The sequence below is a fragment of the Eulemur rufifrons genome, chromosome 3 (assembly GCF_041146395.1).
Source record: "Eulemur rufifrons isolate Redbay chromosome 3, OSU_ERuf_1, whole genome shotgun sequence".
Classification (NCBI taxonomy): Eukaryota; Metazoa; Chordata; class Mammalia; order Primates; family Lemuridae; genus Eulemur; species Eulemur rufifrons.
Window position 1 is genome coordinate 57,841,550 of NC_090985.1, and position 23,341 is coordinate 57,864,890.

General features: G+C 42.8%; 1 pseudogene; it reads left to right on the top strand.

The window, feature by feature from the left end:
* Positions 1–18,790: 18,790 nt before the first annotated feature.
* Positions 18,791–19,666, top strand: LOC138381711 (large ribosomal subunit protein uL18-like; annotated as a pseudogene).
* Positions 19,667–23,341: the final 3,675 nt, after the last annotated feature.

Consider the following 23,341-nt stretch of genomic DNA (forward strand, 5'->3'; position numbering starts at 1 on the left):
TGCCCATTTCTACCTCCAAAATGTGCTCATCCATTCCCCCTTCTTCCCAGCCCTGGTGCTCCCATCCAAGGTGAAGTCCTTACTACCTTTGTTGCAACAGCATCCTCATTAAAGTTTCATTTGTAGAAACAGCCACTCAAGCTAGTTTGAGCAGAACTCAGGTTCAAGTGGCTCACAAATTGTTGAAAGACCTGGAGAAGACATTTGAAGCAGAGCTTCCAGAAACAACATCTAACTCTTGCACTCCTACTACCTCTGTCAAAAATTGGAGAGACACCATCGCCACTGCAGAAGCCCCGGAATCAAGAAGCAAGGGACCCCAGCACCATGCTGCCTCTGTATTATCCATGCCAGCTACTCAGATCCTTGTCCAGAACTCTAGCTCCGAAGAAGTGTGTGAACTGTAGTCTTCAGCTTTCTGACCATGTCAGCGTGGGCTGGGATGGGTGTTGAGCAGGCCTGACCTCCAGCATCCCTGCCAGCTTCCCTGCCCTTTCCCATAATTCCCTTCCCTTCCCTGCTGCTGACCCTCCTCACATCACTTCCCAGCTACGAGCCTCTGATGACTCATCCTCTCCACTGAACAAGGTTTAAGTGCCCTCACCTGTCATTCAAGGCCCTCTGTGATCAGCTCCCGACTTGTTTTTCTGGTTTATGTCCTCCTCCACTCCTGCAGTTTCCTCTACTCCAGCCATTCATCACTCGCCGAACTTCTCTGCTCCTTCCCTCCTTGTGCCTTTGTGCATCCTCTGCCCTTCCCATCAACATTTCCCGTCAAAATACGAAACAGACTTTTAGGCCCATTGCAAATGTCACTTCCTTTCTACGTTCTCCTCTGATCCCCTTAACCAAGGTGGCCTCTCCCCCCAGCTCCACAGAGAGCTCTTCCTAATCCATAATGGAAACACAGGCAGTTATTCAGACATTGTGTCTGGGGACAAAGAGATGTGGGCTGGAATCCTGGCGAGGCCTGAGCAAGTGAGATCTGAATGCAAAGCCTCAGTTTCCTGCTCTGTAAAATAAGGATAATGATAGTACCTACTTCATAGGCAGGTTGGGAGCACTGGTTGAGAGAAGCTACAGTGCACACTTTCTGCAGTGGTAACTACTATATGGGTATCGTCTTCGTTACCTTCTCACCCCTCACCCATGCTCAATAAACACTCCGGTAATGAATGGGCTAGCCAAACCAAGCAGCAACATTGACCTTAGGTAATCTAAGTTCAAACAAATGTGATACGTGCTCCCTGCTCAGTAACAGGCCCCCAGGTTGGGTCAGTTGAGCACAAAAGTATGAGCAGATGAAGAGTTTCCACTTGTTTTACCAAGTTAGGAGAAAATAAAAACTAAAAAACTTAATAGTTGGCTCGGCCATGATGCCATGGCACAGGCCACAGCAAGTTCCCAGAGTCTCCTGGATTGAAACTGTTCAGGAAATATTCCTCCCAGAGGCCTTTATTGGGAGAATTCTCATCTCCATGCTCAGAGAAGTAGCTGCCTGAACACAGAGAAGTAAAAGGAGGCAGGAGGTCTCAGACCAGGTACATTCCCAGCTGAGCCTAGGTGGAAAGAATTCATGCAATCTCAGGTATTGCTGGAGGAGTGAAAGTTGATATGCTCCACCTTGGAGACCCACTTGGCAGTATTTATTAAATATGCAGGTGCACACACCCTACGGCCCAGCAGTTCCACTTCTAGGTCTCCTCTCTAGAAAGATACAAGGAGATGAGTTTAAGGAGATCCATTGCTGAGTTTTTTTTATAAAATCAAGATGTTAAAAACAACCCCAGTATCCATTAATGATGAATAAATAAAATTTGATGCTTTTAAATGTTAATATACAAAATAGCAAATGTAAAGCATGAACAAGATTTTCATATATCAATACAGACAAATTTCAAAAGTATAATTTCAAATGAAGAAAACAAGTTGCGGAATAATACACTCGGTATGATATCATTTACAGATATAAAAGCAATACTACATATTGTTCAGGGCTACATACGCACACAAGCTCTAAACAACGAGCTGAAGGGATGCATGCTAAATTCATCGTCATAGTTACTTCTGGATGGGGGAATTCAACTGGGAACCAAAAGGACTTATATTTTATCTGTAATGCTTCCTTTCTTTCAATTAAAAAAGGGAAGAAAAGGCTTGAAGCCTTGAAGGACAAATATTAACAACTGAATTCAGGATGATGGTTAGAGTATCAGAACACTTTTCTATATTAAAAAGGGTTTTGTTTTCTCAGAAAACAAAAATGTGGCTTAAGTAGTTGGTTTGGGATATATGTATGTGTGCTGTGATGCAATCTGTTGGGCAGGGAGAGATTGGTGAGAAACTTTGGCCACATTTCTTCTGGAATGTCCACTTGCAGGTAACGGAAATTAATCATTGCCGTGGCATTTAAATTTGAACAATTGGCTGAGGTTTTTAAGCACCTAAGGCCATCTTTGACCCTTTAATGGAAGCCATGTCCTATTGACTCTAGTGGGGAAAATGCATGTGCACACAATTTGGCATGCAATTTCAGGAGGGTTGTAGCCCTTGAGTTAAGAGGGTACACTACTGCAGAATATCACGTGGTTGGCTTTTTATTTTTGACCTCCAGAACAGCGAAATAGAAAAGCATGGCAGAAAGACCAAGAAGACTTGTTAAAATAACATATAAATACAAGGTTCTCTTTGAAGAAAGAAAGTCTGGACTCTGTATGTGTGTGTAAAACTGTTGAAGGCCTAAAAACATAAGCACGGCTTCTCAAGAGCTCTCGGTTTGCATCGTGAACTGGAATGTAAACAAGTCAGATCAGTCTGAGAAACTTGAGCCTTAGGAAGCCCAGCTTCTGCCAGTGTAAATGCCAACGCCCCAGTCCTTGCAATCAGACTCCCTCAGCCTGGAGCAGGACACTTAGAGAAACCCGTTTGGTCTTGCAGAAGGATCATGCTGTCTGTTCTCCCATTGGGACCATGCAGTGGGCAGACTGTGGTTGGTCGAGATGACCAGCTTGCTCAGTGCATGGCCAGCCTCTGTCGCCCCTTGCTGGAAGGCTTCAGGGTTTCACTCAACGTCCGAGTTGGGGACAGAGCCTTCCCATCCAGGGCCCACACCACCCGGCTTTTGCCTCCCGACCTCAGTCTGGGACTAACATGGCTTTTTTTTTTTTGAGACAGAGTCTTATTCTGTTGCCTGGGCTAGAGTGCCGTGGCGTCAGCCTAGCTCACAGCAACCTCAAACTCCTGGGCTCAAGCAATCCTTCTGCCTCAGCCTCCCCAGTAGCTGGGACTACAGGCATGTGCCACCATGCCCAGCTAATTTTTTCTACATGTTTTTAGTTGTCCAGCTAATTTCTTTCTATTTTTAGTAGAGATGGGGTCTCGCTCTTGCTCAGGCTGGTCTCGAACTCCTGAGCTCAAACGATCCACCTGCCCCGGCCTCCCAGAGTGCTAGGATTACAGGTGTGAGCCACCATGCCCGGCCTAAAATGGCTTTTTAAAACTTTTTAAAATATATATCATTATAGTATTTGGAATTTTTGAATTTCACTTCCAGCAAAGAAAGAAAAATAGGAGGAATTTAATTTAAAAATAATTCTGAAAATGTTTAGGCCTGCTGCATCTTTTCTCGTCACCGCAAAGGTCTGTTGAGTCAGGATGACACGCTGCCAGCATCCCAGAGTGCTGAGCATCTCGTCAGTAGATTCCTGATGGCTGTGCTGTGGCCAAAACCCTAGAGAATGCATGAGACATTTAGAGGAAACTTAATCCCTTCCAAAGACTCCAAGTCTTATTTGCAAAAAAAAAAAAAAAATGTGACTTGGCAATAAATCACAGGAGGATACTCATTAAGGTTACTTGCTGATAGAGACAGCTGAAATAATGACCCGCCTTGCAATTATTTTCAAGCCATAAAAAAATCGATATATGTATATTCACATATATATGTATATCTACTTCACCTATAACTTTGCCAGGGGGAACTGTTAGGGGATTTGGTAAAATCAGAGAGGCCCTAAAGTACAATGAGTTCAACTCCGAAATCCAGAGAAGTGAATCAACATGGGGCGCTCACACAGGGCCCTCACTCCACTTATGGTGAAACAAGAAAAATTGACATCCCCATCCCTACAGCAATGCAACTCCTTAAAAATTCCACCTCCACAGATGGGGGCGGATCTTTAAAAATTCCTCATTTGTAGATAAGCTTCAGTTCCCAGGCCTACCCTGGAATCTCCTGCAGGAGTTCTTGTTCAGAAACCTATCTGGTAAATGCACAAGGCTCTCTGGTGCCAGCTTTCCCAGGAAAACACTTATCTGCAGCACTCACCCAGAAAGAAGTTTCAGGGTCACAAAGCTGTTGTGCACTGCGTGCTGTGACCTCAGAGAGATTGTCCCAAGTGCCTCTTGTCTTGCCTGCACTTTGCCTACAGGCTGCATTCTGCTAAATCTGGACGCCGTGGCAGACGTCAGTGGCTCCTGCCCGGAGCAGTGGTTCTCAAACTCGAGCTTGTGAATCATCTGAAGGGCTTACTAAAACATAGACTCAGGCCGGGCACCGTGGCTCACGCCTCTAATCCTAGTACTCTGGGAGGCCGAGGTGGACGGATTGTTTGAGGTCAGGAGTTCAAGACCAGCCTGAGCAAGAGCGAGACCCCATCTCTACTAAAAACAGAAAGAAATTAGCTGGACAACTAAAAATATATCGAAAGATATAGCTGGGCATGGTAGCGCATGCCTGTCCTCCCAGTTACTCAGGAGGCTGAGGCAGGAGGATCGCTTGAACCCAGGAGTTTGAGGTTGCTGTGAGCTAGGCTGACACCAGGGCACTCTAGCCCGGGCAACAGAGGGAGACTCTGTCTCAAAAGAAAAACAAAACAAAACAAAACATGGACTTGAAGGACTCCCTCAGAGTTTCTGATTCAGCAGCTCTGGGTGGGGTCCCAGAATTTGCATCTCTAACGAGTCCCTGGGGCTGCTGCTGCTGCTCCTAGGACCACACTTTGAGAATCACTGATCTATGCTTTTTCATCTGAAGTGTCCTAATTCCTCAGCTTGGGTCCAATCCCAGAATGCACCCTTTCCCTACACAACCATCATGGAACGAGGGGGGCGAGGCAGATGGGCTCATAGTCAGCCCGTGAAGCATACGCAGCACCCAAAGTTATGTATAAAACAGCCCTTTTACATTCAGCTGAATGTTCCCATATGACACAGAGACCACAGAAAGGCCACAAGCCTGCAGTTGCTCCTCTGCCCTTCTGCCACCAGCTTGCCCTTCTTAGGGTTCTCTCACTAACAAGGGGCCTCAGTGTGACCCTCTGGCATCCAGGGAAGGATTTCCCCCTTCCCTTAGGAAGAAAAAACCCTTTTCCCCTGGACATTCTATCCTGCCCCCCTTCCCCACACAGCCCCTCTCTTGGTTTCTTTCTTCTACTGGGCTGTGCATTGTTTGTTTCCATCTTGATATTACGAGGCTTCAGGACCCGCGGTGTGGAAGACAGAAAAGGGGAGGGTGGCATTGTGCTAAAAGAGTCTCCCTCTGTTACCCTAGTCTGTACTGTATATAGTCCCAGGGACATGGGGGGAGGGGTGGTCCTGCTACTGCACAATAATGGGTCAGCGTGTGGCTAATCTCCCTGGGTAACACTGCCTTATGCCTCAAAGGTAGGTTTAATGCTGGGAATCTCTACTAAGTAGCCAAGATGATTTCAGAAAGGGATTTTGTTTCCCTGAGACCACACCAAGGTAGGTAGCTGTTACCTTTACCTACAACAGGAGGTGGCCCACATATAAGACATATTAACCCTGATTAAAATACAATTCCCTAGCAGTGGTTCCCCAACCTGGCTTTCGTCAGAGTCAGCTGGAAAATGTTTTTAAAATACATATTCCAAAAAAATCTGTACAACACGGAAGGCAAAGGTATACTTGTTTTCTTAATATATAAAGAGCTCTTACAAATCAACAATAAAAAGACTGTTAATCCAGTAGAGAAAAAGGATAAAATGTGTGAATAGGCAGTTCACACACTCAGTTATACAAAAATTCAAAATCTCTTTTTTTTTTTTTTTTTGAGACAGGGTCTTGCTCTGTTCCCTAGCTAGAATGCAGTGGCATCATCATAGCTCACTACAGCCCCAAAATCCTGGGCTCAAGGGATCATCCCACTTTGGCCTCCCAAAATACTAGGATTATAGGCACGAGCCACCCTGGCCTGCCCCAGATACTTATAAACAGATAAAAATATAATTGGTATCACTCATAAGTATAGTCATGAACATTTAAACATTGTGGTGCCATTTTTCACCTATCACATTGTCAAAAATTAAAAAAAAAATCAACTATACACTGCATTTTCAACAATGTGGAGAAAAGATACTCCACATGAGAGTATATGTTGACAAATCTTTTTGGACGGGAGTTTGTCAATATCTATCAAAATGCCACAGGCATATTTCTTTTGACCCAGTGATTTCACTGCTGAATTCAGCATAGTGATATCCTAATGCATGTATGAAAATGTACGTACAGGAAGTTCATGGCAGCATTGCTTGTAATGGCAGAAATTAGAGACAACCTAAATGTTTATCAATCCGGGCACCATGGCCAAAGCCTATAATCCCAGCACTTTGGGAGGCTGAGGCAGGAGAATGGCTTGACCCTAAGAGTTTGAGTTTATGGTGACCTATGATGATGCCACTGCACTCCAGTCTGGGCAGCAGACTGAGACCCTGTCTCTTAAAAAAAAAATTAAATATTTATCAATAAGCAAGGAGTTAAATTACACCACGGCTAGGTACTGAAGCTGTATGCCACTATGGAAAAGAGGTAGGGCCTTTAGGAGGTCATAAAAACAGAGGCCTCCTGAGTGGGAACAAGGTCCTTGCAAAAGGCCTTGAAGTACAGGCATGTGGCTTATGCCTGTAATCCCAGCACTTTGGAAGGCTGAAGCAAGAGGATTGCTTGAGGCCAGGAGTTCGAGATCAGCCAAGCAACATAGTGAGACCCTGTCTTACTATAATTTTTAAAATTAATAATTTCTAAAAAAATAATCTTTAAAAAAATTAGCCAGGGGTAGTGCCATGTGCCTGTAGTCCTAGGTAGTTGGGAGGCAGAGGCAGGAGAAGTGCTTGAACCTAGGAGTTTGAGGCTGCAGTGAGCTAGGATCACACCCCAGTACTCCAGCCTGGTTGACAGAGCAAGACCTTGTCTCTAAATAAAAAAAGTAGATAAATACATAAAAATTTAAAAGATAAAAAAATTCACCCAATGCTAACAAATATATATTTTAAAAAATTGCAAGCTCTAGTTCTGTTTTTTAAAAAAATAAATAAAAGGGCTTGAGCGAGAGGATTTGCTCTCTTCTGCTCTTCTGCCATGTGAGGACACAGCATTCCCCGCTCTGGAGGATGTAACAATAAGGTGATTTCTTAGAAGTGGAGAGCAGCCCTCACCAGATTTAGAACATTCTGGTGCCTTGGACTTCTCCAATGCCTTGATCTTGGACTTCTCAGCTTCCATCCCTGTGATAAAATAAGTATCTGTTCCTTATAAATTACCCTGTCTCAGTTATTTTGTTATAGCAGCACAAACAGACTAAGACAATGCCAATCGGTGATCATGTAACAATCTCCAAGATGTGTGGTTAAGTGAAAACAAAAGAGTGCAAAACAGTGTTGTGGTGTACTGTCATTTCTGTAAAAATATGGGTGATATGTACATACATATAATATTCAGATATATGTGTGGATTCTTTCTTTCTTTTTTTTTTTTTTTGAGACAGAGTCTCCCTTTGTCATATGGGCTGGAGTGCAGTGGTATCATCATAGTTCATGGCAGCCTTGAACTCCTGGGCTCAAGTGATCCTTCTGCCTCAACCTCCAGAGTAGATGGGACTGCAGGAACACGCCACCATGCCCGGCTAATTTTTCTATTTTTTGTAGAGATGGGATCTTGCTCTTTCTCAGGCTAGTCTTGAACTCCTGGCCTCAGGTGATCCTCCTTCCTCAGCCTCTCAGAGTGCTAGGATTACAGGCATGAGCCACTGCCCCTGGACAACTCTTACTTTTAATATATATATTCCCTTTGCATTGTTAGAATTTATTTTTGCCATAAGTACATGCTATTTCATTTAACAATAATGATAATGAATCATATTCTTGAGTTCCTTTCTAGACCAACTGGATCTGAGTCTCTGGGAGTAGGAGGCAGGAATTTATCTTTTTTAAAAAACTCCACTTGGAGAAATAGCTGATTTCTCCAAGGGCTGGGACAGGGAATGTACAAGATGAGCCTGGAGCATCCTGTAATGCCCAAAGTAATGAAATACTCAAAAAGTAAAAGGATGGGCCATGTCAAAGAGACAGAGGAGCCAATCTGAAAAACCTTCCAATGGCCAAAGCTGGGAAATTTGAGCAATAAAATAAATAACATAGTACTGGATTACAACCCAAAGTATAAAATAAATATCCATGAACCCGTATTGGTATAAATAAATGATTGAATAAGTAAACAAATGAGGAAGAAGAGACATATCCCCCTTGCAGAAAAATCCTAAGAATTCCAAATGATTTATGTAGATACTCCCTTCTCTAGGAAGTGAGGTTTAATTTCCACCTCCCCCTTGACTGTGGGTTTTGCCTCATGACTCATTTCCAAAGAGTACGGTGTTAGGGGCGGGGGGTGGCCTGTGCAGGGGAGTAATTTTACAGTGAAAGAACCTGACAATTATTGCCTTGGCCAGTTAGCCAAGGAAGATTGGTAATCAAAGTTGGTAAGTCATGTTGATATGAGGTGATGAGAAGGCTACTTCTCCTCTGTGATATTCTTCCCCAAATTCATAACCTCGGTCTAACCACGAGAAAAACATCAGATAAGCCAAAATTGAGGGACATTCTACAAGATACCTGAAAAGGACTCTTCAAAACTGTCAAGGTCATAAAAAACAAGGAAACTCTAAGAAACCATCACAGACCAGAGGAGACCAAAGAGACAGGATGACTAGATGTAATGTGGTACTCCGGATGGGATCCTGGAACAGGAAAAGGATATTAGTGGGAAAACTAGTGAAATCCAAATAAAGTGTAGAGTTTAGTTATAATTAAAAACAAAATCAAAACCGCAGTCAGTTCTTATGTAGCCTGCTCGGCTCCAGGCTGTCGTGAAGCACTTTAGAACTCTTTCGAGAGGGTAGCGGTTCTCAAACGTAGGTGTGCAGTACAATCCCTCTGGGGGATTCTTTTTTTTAACAAATGCCAAGTTTTTTATTTGTTCATCTCTTGCATTTGAAATACTCTTGGATGACAGTCTTGGCCTGAGATTCTTTGCCATAGTCCTTAACCACCACACAATTGCAACCAGCCACTTTACCAGGTTTTCCCTCTGTCAGTTTTTCAGAGGCCCACCCAGTGCCACAGGCACCTCCAGCAGCGATGCCTTCCTCTGTCATAGCTGGGGTCACAGGTGGAGCTGGATCTTGAATGCACCCGAGCTAATGACTGGGTGGCAGCAGGGGAGGGGAATATACATTTTTAATAAGTATTACTAGGGCTTCTGAAATGTCACCTTTTGGACACATTGCACTGGAAACCCAAATCTGATATTCTACTCATAATTACTATGTCCATCCATAAGATGTGAGTTCCACTGGAACAAAGATCTTCTGAAGACAGAAAGATCATGAACTTCCATTCATTATGTAACATCTCCAGTCTATTTGGGGCACTCAATGAGTTTCTTAATAGAATTCTTACCACCACTTGACATATGATACGTGTGAAATGAACAAATACTGAAAATAAGGAATTAATAGGAAACCTGCTGACACATCGTCCCTTCTGATCATCCTGACCTAGTAGAACCAGAAGAGTCTATTTCCTCTGGTGCTTAATTCACATTTAGGTCATATTCTTTTATTTTTTCACACAGGCACAATGCCAAATAACCATGAATTTGTTTGCAGAAGCAGAGCCATTTCAGGGCATGGTGTACTTCTTCCAGAGGCGTCCTGTGTTCTCCCTCCTCCGGTCATCCCACTCACAGTGCTCCTCCTGGGACTCTCTTCCCAAACCAAGCTACAGCCCTGCCCCCAATCCCCAAACACACACTCCTAGTCGTTTCCCACTCTAGTCCTGGCTTAACGATCATTTCCTCGTCTTGCCTCTGTCACTAGGAAGGATCTCTCCAGCATCCTCCCAGAGCATGCTGTCCCTTTCTGTTATAGCTCCCAGCACCTGCATTCTGCCACTTTTCATCCCCACTAAGCTAAGCTCTATGACAACAGGAACTGCATTTGTTTGTTCCCTGCTGCATCTCTACCTTGTGACACAGAGCATGGCAGACATTATGTGCTAAGTATTTGCTGAGAGAATGTTGAATGATTTTATAACAGATCCTTCAATTGGTGTGCCTAAGCCTACCAATAATCTAAGTAGAATTCTGAAATCCCAACAATTGGGATAGCTGTGCCGCCCTCTCTGATTTTCAGCCCATTTTAAAGGTCAGCTCATTCATTGTCACCAAGAGTGGCTTCTTTGAGCTGCAGACAACAGAGATAGCTGTGAAGTTTTGCCCTTAGACTGAATGTCATTTGGTAGAATAAGACTCTGGTCGGGGGCTGAGAGGGATGCAAAGGGAATCTGAATGGCTGGGATACCAATTTCATTAATCTGTCATCAGCATGCACAGACATTGAGGTGAAGAAATCAGAGGCTATAGCACTGTAGAAACCCTCCAACCAAATCAGGGATGTCAGAACAAAACATCTTCTAAAACTCTGGCAGCTAATTGTAGGGTGATAAATTGGTTATTAAGACAACCAAAGTTGACCATGTTGCATGTCAATGCATTAAGTCTACCAAACACTTCTGGGGTGCTAGGCACTGAAAGAAACAAAGATTAACAAAATATACCCCTGAATTCAAGAAGCAGTCACCTAGACAGAAGGTAAAAACCACAATTAAAAGGCATGAGAATTGCAGGTTGAGAGCTCTGAGTGATTTGTTCCAGTTATAGGAAAATGGGAAGGATTGGCGGAATATGTACCACTTCTGGTGAGACTTAAAAGATCATTTAGGGTGGGGGCGGTGGCTCAGGTCTCTAATCCTAACACTCTGGGAGGCCAAGGCAAGAGGATAGCTTAAGCTTAGGAGTTCGAGACCAGCCTCAGCAAGAGCAAGACCCATCTCCACAAAAAAAAGAAAAATTAGCTGGGTACATAGTGGTGTATGCCTGTAGTCCCAGCTACTCTGGAGGCTGAGGCAGGAGGATTGCTTGAGGCCAGGAGTTTGAGGTTGCAGTGAGCTAAGATGACGCACTGTACTCTAGCTGTGGTGACAGAGTGAGACTCTGTCTCAAAGAAAAAAAAGGTTATTTAATAAGCAGATAGGAGATTATAAGATCGTAGGAACTATCCCTCAACATAATCATTCCAGCAATACCACTATTATTTTCAACACAAAACACCAGAATTCCTCATATTTTGTGTGTTTTGTTATTTTTTTTTAATCCATTGCTTTCATTTTCACTAGTGAGTTCTGGAGCTGTCTAACAGAACTTTCTGTGATGGTGGAAATTTTCTATATCTGTGTTGTCGAATATGACGGCCACTAATCATATATGACGCTTGAGGACTTGCAATGTGGCTAGTGTGGATGACAAACTGAACTTTTTATTTGAATTAGTCTGAATTTGTTCAAACGTAACTTTAAGTAGCCACACATGCCTAGCAACTATTGCCCTGGATAGTGTGGATTTAGTCAGTGCCTAGAAAGGCAAAGGGAGAAAGAGGCCCTTAGGGTAGAATGTTCAGATCTCTTACTCTACATCAGCCCATGTTGGTAATAACAAAAGCCGAAATGTATCAAGCCCTTTCTATGTGCTGCATTGCATAGTGCTGTTATAAACATTACACATGCAGAATCTCATTGAATCCTCAGAACAACCTTGAGGTATATCCTCTTATCAGCCAAGGAAGCATATCAAGCTCAGAGAAGCTAAATATTTGATAGTTTGCCCTATGTTTCACAGCTACAAAGTGATTCGTCTCAGCTTTCAATCCAAGAAAGCTGTTTCCTGAACCAGTGCTCTTAACAGCCATGGAAAACTACCTCCCAGCACCAAATAATTCTTTCCATCATTTGCCACTTAGATTTTCCATTTTATTCTATATTTCTTCTGTATTCATCCATTGGGCAAATATTCACTGAGCAGTTACTTGGTATCGAGTGACGTGCTGGGCACTGGAGATACCAAGTGGGTGAGAGATGAGCTTGCTGTTGAAGTGGCGGTTACAGCCCAGAGGGAGAGATAGATGCCAACAAATCATGACATGCAGAGAGGAGCGGCCACAGAGCTGCACAAGCATTAGGGAACACTATGGCAAAGGGGTGGGAAAGGCTGGAGGAAACTCTCACGTAAGAGGTGATCTTGACGGTTGAGAGCAGCCACGAGGTGTTTTCCTGCAGAACAACAGAGGAAGTTCCTGCAGGCAGATGGAACACCAGGGACACAGGCTCAGGAGCATGAAACAGCATGACAAGGAACAGAAGGTCTCACAGTCACTGTTATTGCCTAAGGAAGACATAAAGAGAATCCCACACACAAATTTCCTATATGATATGGGAAAAATTGACCAGAATTTTACCTCAGAAAGTGAAAAGAAAAATTATAAAAATAATAAACTACATTTTTATATTTCTATATAACTACAGTTAGGTAATAATGGTACATCTCTAATTTTTATTGATTTATTTTCTTTTTTTTTAACCAAACAAACAGCACTGATGCTCTAATTGTTTTTAATTTCTATTATTTTTTTCCATAGGCACCTGCCCTGCGAATGGTGCTCTAATTTTTAGAACAAAAAAAAAAACAAAGTCAGTGTTGATTTAGGGTTTGGGGTCTACTTTTTCTAAAAACTTGCTGGGGCAGGAAGATTGCTTGAGCCCAGGAGTTTGAGGCTGCCGTGAACTATGATTGTACCACTATACTCCAGCCTGGGTGACAGAGTGAGACCCAGTCTAATTTTCTGAAAAATTAAAAGAAAACTTGTCCAGTAGTACATTTGACAAATATGTTGAAGGACTTCGTTTTTCTCAATGGCCTCCTTTATAATTGTCAAATGCTTCTCTTTTGAAGATCCTGTTGTGTTATCATCCTTATCAATTTCTTCCTCTTTAATTCTTATCTGGCTAACTCACTGTTTGCTTACGATTCTAGCATTTCCACAACATCACTGTCATCAACTTCATGAAACCCTGCAAGAGGGTTATTCATATTGTGCAGATTCTTATGTCCCAAACTAACCAGCTGAAGAGCTGTCTGCAGTTTGGATGGCTGAAGTATTGGGCGTGCGGCAGGGAGCAGTAGGAAAATGTTGACATTTACCAGCTGGAGACCTTCAGAAAGCAACTCCAACTTTCTGACCTTCAGATTCCTCATCTACCTCGAGAAAACTGTTAGAAGAGTTCAATAAAACTACCCAAGTGAAAACAGCTAACATTGTGCCACAAACACGACTGTCCCTCAATAAACATCACACTCTTTTTCCACAAGGCCTTGGATTTTGTTGAGTGAGTGATTTGCACACTGATCAGATTTTTATCTTATCACCACTCTGTCAAATAAACATAACATCTGATAAGTGAACTTGTGTCCTGAGGAGGAATAAAGGGACGAAATATTTGTCAATTTTTAAGATGGGGTGCTCAAAAAGCTAGTTTCACATTGAATAGAGAGATAAAAGCAGAATAAGAGTGCCAGAAATTACATATGCTGAGGATAATATTGCTGAAACTAAACAGAGCTGGCATCTGCAAGACATGCAAAGATTTTTTATTCCAGGGCCATGGGATTCTGGAATCCTTCCTACATGTCATTCATTCTAGAGACACAAATAAATTAGATAGGGAAACAGGAGAATCAGCATGCCTCATTGCAGTCTTAAAATTGAATTTTTGAATAAAAATAAGAAATGGAGCACATCCTGGACTCTTCTGAGAAATTATTGACAAATATGAGACTTGATTGACAGCTCATCTGAAATGCAGTTTTTCTGGCTTCTAAAATCATTTCTGGGTTCACAGTTTAATATATTTGTTTCTGGAATGTCTTATTTCCCTCAAGAACAAAGGGATTCTTTGAAAAGAATTGTATGCAAAAATTAGCTGAATAGTTTTGCAACCATTTGCAATGAAAATTCATATGCCATGGCAGTTGTCTAAAATGTTACATTCAGCTTATCATGGGATTCCTGTTAATTCAGAGAAACCTCAGACACTAAATCTCTCCAGCAAGTAAGGGAGTAAGGTCCTGATAGTCTAATGAGAAACTGAATATTACAATGAGATTTGTTATCAGATCAGAATTAGAAAGTCATGAACAGAGCAAGGAAAAAGATTCAAGATTTTAATCTTTGTGATCCATGTTCCAATTATACTATTACTACATAGCAATAGTATCTCAGGAGAAATTTCTCATAATATCAGTGAGGTGATAATTGCAGCTATTTTCCTGGTATGGGTTAATTTCATAGAAATAAGTCCCAATGATGAATAGTTGTGTCTAAAGGAGAAAAATGCTGATAAGCTGTGTCTTAATTATACACATCCTCCTTGGGAATTTTTTAACCAAGAAATGAGCATATAAGCATTAAAGGAATATTTAAAGAAACTATTGATTTGAGAAAGTTGGTTTTGGAAGGGAAGGACTAGATATTAAGAACTGGGCACAGTGAAAAATCTAAGCTTCCTAACACAAATGTCAGCTCAGATCCACTTAGCCTCTGGTACTTGCCATTTCCAATTCCCCAATAGAAGAGCTTTCTTTTAGGTTAACTTTTTAATATATAAAAAAACTTCCATAAATTAGTAAGAAAAAGCTCAACAGCCCAACAGAGGACATGAATAAGCAGTTCACAGAAAAAGAAACACAAATGGCTTTTAAAAATAAAAAATGCTTAAACTAGGCAATTGTTAAAGAAAAAATAAAAAGTTGTATAAGAAATGCAATCTGTTTCTCCCAGTAATCTAAAAGAAAAAAAAAAAAAAACCCAGAAAGAAAGACATGTAATCTGAGGCCAGGCACTGTGGTTCATGCCTATAACCACAGCACTTTAGGATTCAGGAGGATCACTTGAGGCCAGGAGTTCCAGACCGGCCTAGGCAACATAACGAGACCCCATCTCTACAAAAATTTAAAAATTAGCTGAGGGTGGTAGTACACACCTGTAGTGCCAGGTAGATACTTGGGAGGCTGAAGAAGGAGGATCACTTGAGTCCAGGAGATAGAGGCTGCAGTGAGCTATTACCATACCACTGTACTTCAGCCTGGGCAACAGAGTGAGACTCTGTCTCAAGAGATAAAGAGAGAAAAAGAAAGAAAGAAAGAAAGAGAAAGAAAGAAAGAGAGAGAGAGAGAAAGAAAGAAAGAGAAAGAAAAAAGAGAGAGAGAAAGAAGAAATGCAATCTGATTCACAACTTGGCTCAGCAACAAATAATATTTATATAATATTAATACCCTAAATGCTGAACTTAATATACCTGTAACCAGCTTACTAAACAAAATGGACCTGAAATGTTCCAGCTACAAACCTCTCTGTCATCTCACTTTTTCAGCCCCATGGATGAAGTATCAGACAATTTCTATAGCATTTCTAAGTACCATTGAGTTATTAATGAATGGTCTCTTTCCCCTCAGGCAATCAAAAATCCACTTTAGTCTAATATCAGAACACTAAGGTCTTAACCAATTTATAATTCTTCTTTCCTGCAGCTTGGGCCTGACACAGGCTTGAAGTTTGCAGTGGGCAAGAAGTATGAGTAGGGCTGCCAAGTGAAATAACAGGATGCCCAGCTAAATGTGAATTCCAGAAAGCAACAAATACTTTTAGTACAATTATGTCACAAATATTGCATGGCATATACTCATACTAAAAAAGCATTCATCGTTTATCTGAAATTCAAATTAAACTGGGCATCCAGTTATTTTTATTTGCTAAATCTGGCAACCCTAGGCACAGAGTCAATGTCACTATATTCCATCTTGCTCATTGTGCTGTCTATGACTCCTCTAGGTTTAGTGGCAGACATGGAAAGCAGTGAAGTGAGGGGAAGAAAAGCTTTTGACCTGCATGATTGTTATCTGCCATGGGTACCATCTTGGTGTATCAGATGTCCAAGGGTGACTCGTGGGACCAGCTCCATCACTGGGGATGTTTCAGATGTACTTCCCTTGACCTGGGAGATGCCTCATTTGGCCTGCCACCAACAACTGTCCCCTTAGTACCTGGCTTCTGGTGAGTCACTCTTTGTTCGGGTCACTTTTCACCCTTCCAGATGGTACCGTTGGGTGTGGAACTTTGGAAAACAATCCATTGGCAGCTTTCTTCTATAGAATCCAATCTGACCTGCAGAAAACCACATCCTTGCCCCACCAAACCCTGGAAATGCTGGACAAATTTGATTCTTTGTTCTGCTACCAAGCAGGTTGCTCCAGACAGCTTCTGGTCTTCAGATTTTTTTTTTTCCCCATGTGTGAGTCAGTCACCAAGTATGTAACTGTCTTCCCAAACTTCCAGGGAACACCTATCTGTCTCTGAGGATTCTCTTGAAACATTCCTCAGTCAGTTTAGGATGAGGGGGAGAATCCTTCTCTCACCCCACATTGGGGCTGGGGTGGGACACGAAATACTCTGATAACTCTCTCCAAAGCAGTCCCCAAGACGGGCTCCTCCAACCCCTACTTAATTCTTGGCCTTCTTTCTTATGGAATGGAGGGAGTTCGTAGCCAAGGCTGGAGAAATCGCTTTGGGGACATCTCATTTGCAAGCCCTGCAGGCATTGTCTAGAATCTCTATTTAGAATGTGGATGCTCTTCAAACCTATTGTTCTCAGATCTGGAGTCTCAGTTGAATCTCAGAGACTTAAAAATCTATTTTAATAAGCCATTATATAACTAAAAATGGTTATATAATCATATTGTAAAGATGACAAGACGGGAAGTGTCTGTGTGTGTGTGTGTGTGTGTGTGTGTGGAGAACATGGGGTGTCATAAATGAAAATCCACATTTATCATAACATGGAGGGAGAAGAGAGTGTTTAAAACTGATAAATCAAGAAGTAGCAGTATAAGCATATTATTTAGAAATATGGTGATAGAAATCTAAAGGACAACCCAAGTAACTGAAAATGCTTGCTTTGGGAAGTAAGGTGGTGGGTTTGAAGAAGAGTTGAGAAATTTACTGCTGTTTTTCATTATAAGCCTTTTAGTACTAATTTTTTAACAATGCATTATTTCAATAATAATAAAAGATATTCAAATGATAAATTTTGCCAAAACCACAAATAAAATATCATGCAATCATTAAAAAGAATGAGGCAGGCTGGACATGGTGGCTCATGCCTATAGTCCTAGCACTCTGGGAGGCCGAGGTGGGAGGATTGCTTGAGGTCAGGAGTTTGAGACCAGCCTCAGCAAGGGTGAGACCCTGTCTCTACTAAAAATAGAAAGAAATTAGCTGGACAACTAAAAATAGAAAAAATTAGCCTGGCGTGGTGATATGCACGTGTTGTCCCAGCTACTCAGGAGGCTGAAGTGGGAGGATTGCTTGAGCCCAGGAGTTTGAGGTTGCTGTGAGCTAGGCTGATGCCACAGTACTCTAGCCCAGGCAACAGAGCGAGACTCTGTCTCTAAATAAATAAATAAAATAAAAAGAATGAGGCAGATCTGTGTAATAATCATAGCTAACACTTATATAGTGTTTAATGAGTATCAAGCATAGTCTTAAATTCTAGGCATATATTAACTCATTTAGTCTACATATATTAGTGTCCTAGGGCTGCTCTAACAAAATACAGACTGGGTGGCTTAGAACAACAGAAATTTATTATCTCACACCTCTGCAGGCTGAAAGTCAGAAATGAAGGTGTTGGTAGGATTACGCTCCCACTAAAACCTGTAGGAAAAGGATCCTTCCTTGCCTCTTCTATTACTAGCTTCTGGTGACCCCAGACGTTCCTTGGCTTGTAGCAGCATGACTCCAACATTCACATGTGTGCATGTCTGTGTCTCTGTGTCCAAATTTCCCTTTTTTATAAGGACACCAGTCATATTGTATTAGGGCTCATCCTAATGACCTCATTTTAATTTGATTACTTCTGTAAAGACCCTATTTCTAAATAAAGTCACATTCTGAGGTACTGGAGGTTAGGACTTTAACATATTTTTGGGGAAACACAATTCAACCCATAACACCATGCAGGGACCCAATGAGGTAAGTACCATTATTAGTACAATTTTACAGATGAGGAAACTGGAGCACAGAGAAATTAGGTAAATTGCCCAAAAATGCATGACTAATCAATGATGGACTGGAATTTAAACACAGGAAGCCTGGATCCCAAATACTGTGCTCTAAACCGCTAGACCACACTCTGCCTACATTAAGAGCACAAAGCAAGGCGAGAGCAATTTGCAGAGTACACTATCATTGGTGTGAAAAGAGATCGGGATGACTGTTATATACGTGCTTGCATAGGAACAGAACATCTTTGAAAGATGCCCAAAATACTGACTGTAGTGTCACCCCCCAGGGATGGAAATTTGGGAAGAGAGAAATGAGCCTTTTGTTTAATATATATTCATTTAACACTTTGAAGTTTGCTGGTGGTTTTCACCTATTTGTTTGTTTCCATGTGCAGGAATTAATTTAAAATATTTAAATTTAAGCTCCCCCACCCAGCACTGCTGGGCCTGCAAGTCCGTGTAGAGCCGCCAATGTGGGCCTCTATTTGGCAGGATGGAGTTTGTTAAAGTTGTCAAGAATAAGGCCTACCTTGAGAGATACCAAGTGAAATTCAGAAGACGACGAAAGGGTAAAACTGATGACTGTGCTCGGAAATGCTTGATGATACAGGATAAAAATAAGTACAACACACCCAAATACAGAATGATAGTTCGTGTGACTAACAGAGATACCATTTGTCAGATTGCATATGCCCGTGTAGAAGCTTATGCATACGAACTACCAAAATATGCTGTGAAGGTTGGCCTGACAGATTATGCCGCAGCATGTTGTACTGGCCTGCCGCTGGCCCGCAGGCATCGCAATAGGTTTGGCACTGACAAGATCTATGAAGGCCAGGTGGAGGCGACTGGAGATGAACACAATGTGGAAAGCACTGACGACCAGCCTAGTGCTTTCTCGTGCTATTTGGATGCAGGCCTTGCCAGAACTACCACTGGAAATAGAGTTTTGGGGGCGCTGAAGGGAGCTGTGGGTGGAGGCTTGTCCATCCCTCACAGGACCAAACGATTCCCTGGTTATGATTCTGAAGCAAGGAATTTAATGCTGAAGTACATCGGAAGCACACCATGGTCAGAATGGTGCAGATTATGTACGTTATCTAATGGAAGAAGATGAAGATGCTTACAGGAAACTGTTCTCTCAATCCATAAAGAACAACGTTACTCCAGAGACAATGGAGGAGATGTAGAAGAAAGCTCATGCTGCTATACAAGATAGTCCAGTATATGAGAAGAAGCCCAAGAAAGAAGTTAAGAAGAAGAGATGAAACCATCCTAAAATGTCCCTTGCCCAGAAGAAAGATTGGTAGCTCAAAAGAAGGCAAGCTTCCTCAGAGCTCAGGGGTGGGCTGCTGAAAGCTAAACCAAACAGCAATTTTCTACAAGGATTTTTCAGATAAAGATAATAAACTTGTTGACCAAGCAAAAAAAGAATAAAAAATAATAAAATAAAATAAAATATTTAAATTGAAAATGAGAATAAGAGAAATGTCCTTTCACTAACACTATCATCCAAGACAGCAGGGACTACTTGGATGATGTTTTACAGAGGTGTAAGGAATGTATTTGGGAGGAAATGATCTAAGCGTTTGTTCCCAATCTCTTTAATTGCTTTAAAAGACTTATGGGGGCTGTCTTAGTCTGTTCAGGCTGCTATAACAAAAATATCATAAACTGTGTAGCTTATAAACAATAGCAATTTATTGCTCACAGTTGTGGAGGCTGGGAAGTCCAAAATCAACGGGATGGCAGATTCTGTTTGGTTGACGGCTCACTCTGGTTCATAGATGGTCCCTTCTCACTGTGTTCTCACATGGTGGAAGGGGAAAGGAGTCACTCTCAGACTTCTTTCAATGTATGAATTTGGGGATACACATTCAGACAGTAACAGTGGCTATACAACTTTGGAAAGAACCATAGAATGAAACATTAAGCCATTAAGCTTTACATTTATGGAGAATTTTTTAATGATATTGGGAAATAGGCTTATGGTAAAATATTATGAACTTGTGTAGATACTCAGCTGTCTTTAAAACAATGCTGTGACCACACCACTGCACTCCAACCTGGGTGACAAAGCGAGATCCCTGTCAATAAATAGACAAATAAATAAATAAATAAAATGCGGAATAGAAAAAGCTGAAGAAAATATTCCTAAATATTTGGTTATTTAAGGTGAAGGTGGGAAGAATTATGGATGATGCTTATTTTCTTTTTTGTTCTTTTTGTTAATTTAGATCAGAAGATAGCATTTAAAACATTTCTTCTGGTGAGCTGGAGCCATACCCACATCAACCAATACTGACAGCCACAGCAGAGATTTAATCCACAAAATGAGTGTGTGCCTCAGAGATTTTTCTCCTTTAAAAGTCAGCCTAGGAATGCATTTTTTCATGTAGGCACTTTTACTCATAAACTACCACTTTTCCTAACTTGATTCTTCAACAAGATCTTTTCCAAGGAGAGCCAGAGGGATGAGGGGTGCTTTGTAGAAGAAAGTGCATGTGCTTTCAGGTTAAAACCAACTTGCTCTGTGTGACCCTGGGAAAGTTATTTAGCATTCTTATGCCTCAGTTTCCCTATTTGTAAAATGGGCATAATTCTTTCATTCATTTAACAAGTATTTACTGAGCACCTTGTGTGTGTCATGGACTGTTCTAGGTGCTGAGAACACAATGACCAAAGGAGGCAAAGACCCTGTCCTCATGGAGTGTGGAGTGGGGAACAAGGACTCTCTCACGTGGGTTTCGTAAGGATCAAGTGAACGAATGCACAACTGAAGAATCAGATGTCTTAATCTGATTCAGATCAGATGTCTGTTTAACCTCAATGACCTCTGAGTTGCTACTGTCACTCAGTCCTTTATCATTAAGATAAAAGTTCCTCTTGCAATGAGAAACCCAGCAGCCTCCTCTTATCTTAAGGGTTGTCACAGGGCTTCCATTTCTCCTTGTCTCCTTTGACAGCATTTATTCTTCCATGGATCGCGGCTTTTCATCTCATATCCTCTCTAGGAGGCCCCCTTTCGAGAGCTCTCTGCTCCACGGAGGACATTGCTCCAATGCCCACTGTACCCAAAAAGGCCAGGCTGCAGTGGCCCAGATGTCTTCCGAAGGTTCGAGACTATGGTGGAAAATTATATCTCAGGGAAGTGCAAAGAAGAAATCAGAATCAATATTTTATTAATATATCCTTGTTCTTCACAATTCTTCAGCCATTCCCAGCACATTCCACCCTTCTCCTCAAGCGGACACTAGCCTTTTCCCAGGCCACTAAGTTCCTGCCTCTTGTTCCCCCATCTCTTCCCTGCCAAGCCGTTTGCCCCTCACCCCCCAGATCCAGTCGCTCTTGCTATTCAAAGTGAGGGGCGTGAAGTGAGAAGAGGAGCTCACCTTTCTTCCCAGAGGGACCCAAGCGAAATATAACATTTCTCCCCAAGAGGAATTCTGTCTCTGGCTTTCAGGAAAACAACTCTTTTTCTCCCCACCACCAACATGAGTGAAATGTTAAGAGCCTGGGACATAGCAGCAGCTCAGTAAACGCCAGTTCCCGTCCTTCCCTTCCTGCTGGAGCCAGACTGTACACACCATCCTCTGTGCTTCCCCGTCTTCGCCTTTGAAGTGGAGGACAGGATCCACCACGACATGTGACAGGCTAAGAGCAGAGGCTGGCACGTCAGTGCTCGGTAAATGCTGTTGTTGTTACCTGCTGTTGTACTCAGAACAGCGCCAGTTTCCTTGGGCTGCTGTAGCAAATCACCACAACCTGGGTGGCTTAAAGTAACAGAAAACTATTCTTTCACAGTTCTTGAAGACAGAAGTCTAAAGTCAAAGTGTCATCACGGCCATGCTTTCTCTGAAGGCTCGAGGGAAGAGTCCTATCTTGCCTCTGCCAGGTTCTGGTGTCCGCTGGCAATGCTTGGCTTGTAGCTGCATCTCCCCAGTCGCTGCCTCCGTCATCACGTGGCCGTCTTGCCCGTGTGCATCTGTGTGTGTGTCTGTGTGTCCTCTCCTCATCAGGACAGCAGTCACGTAGGATATATAGGGCTCACCCTAATCCAGTATGACCTCATTTCAACAATTACATCTACAAAGAGCCTATTTCCAAGTAAGGTCACATTCTGAGGTCCTACGTGGACATGAATTTTGCGGGGACACTGTTCACCCCGGCACAGCGGGAAAGGCCATATCTGAGGCTTAGGCTTCTACGAAATGCCACTCTGGGCAGAGTTGTTGGGGGCAGGGGTTGTGAGTGACCCAGTCAATGGGTTTCTCTAGCTCTGCCCAGCTTCCCACACCTCCTGGGCTCCGGCTGCTTGCTTCATGGATGCCTGGCCTGCTGCCCCCAACCCCTGACCCCCAGGCAGTCTGGGCCTTCCGGGAGGGGAGGGCTGGCCCCAGTGCTGCCTCCATTGGGCCAGAGCTCCTGACACCTGGACTCAGAAGTCCCAGGAGACATGAGACCTGATCCAGGTGGGGCAATTTTGGCCAGTGAGATTCAGGAGACAGGGGAGAGCTGGCAGAAAAACTGCTTTCCCTTCCTCCCCTCTGCAGACGGTCCGAGATGTTCTGTCTGTCTGTTTTGCCACTGCTCTGTTTTCTAGAGAACTCGGGCTTTCACAGGTGCCATAGACAGCCTCTTCAGGACTAGAGATCAAGACCAGGCACAAACTAACACACATGTGAGAAAGCAAGTGGAAGCGGCTGCCCAGAGCCAGGAATACGCAGCAGCTGGAGGTTGGAGGAAAGCAGAGACTTAGAGCCTGTTTGCTGAGCCCCAGCCATGGGGTTACCGAAGCCAAGTCCCGCTAAGCTTCAAGAACACCAAACTCTAACCACACAGTGGGGTTGAAGCCCAAGCCCCTGGCGCAGGTGAGGAGCTTGGGCTGCCAGAATCAGATGCCCACGGGAGGCGTTCCTCGGATGAAACACTCATCAGAGTTTGGTTAGAAACTGTCTATGGGCTGGGCGTGGTGGCTCACGCCTGTAATCCTAGCACTCTGGGAGGCCGAGGTGGGAGGACTGCTTAAGGCCAGGAG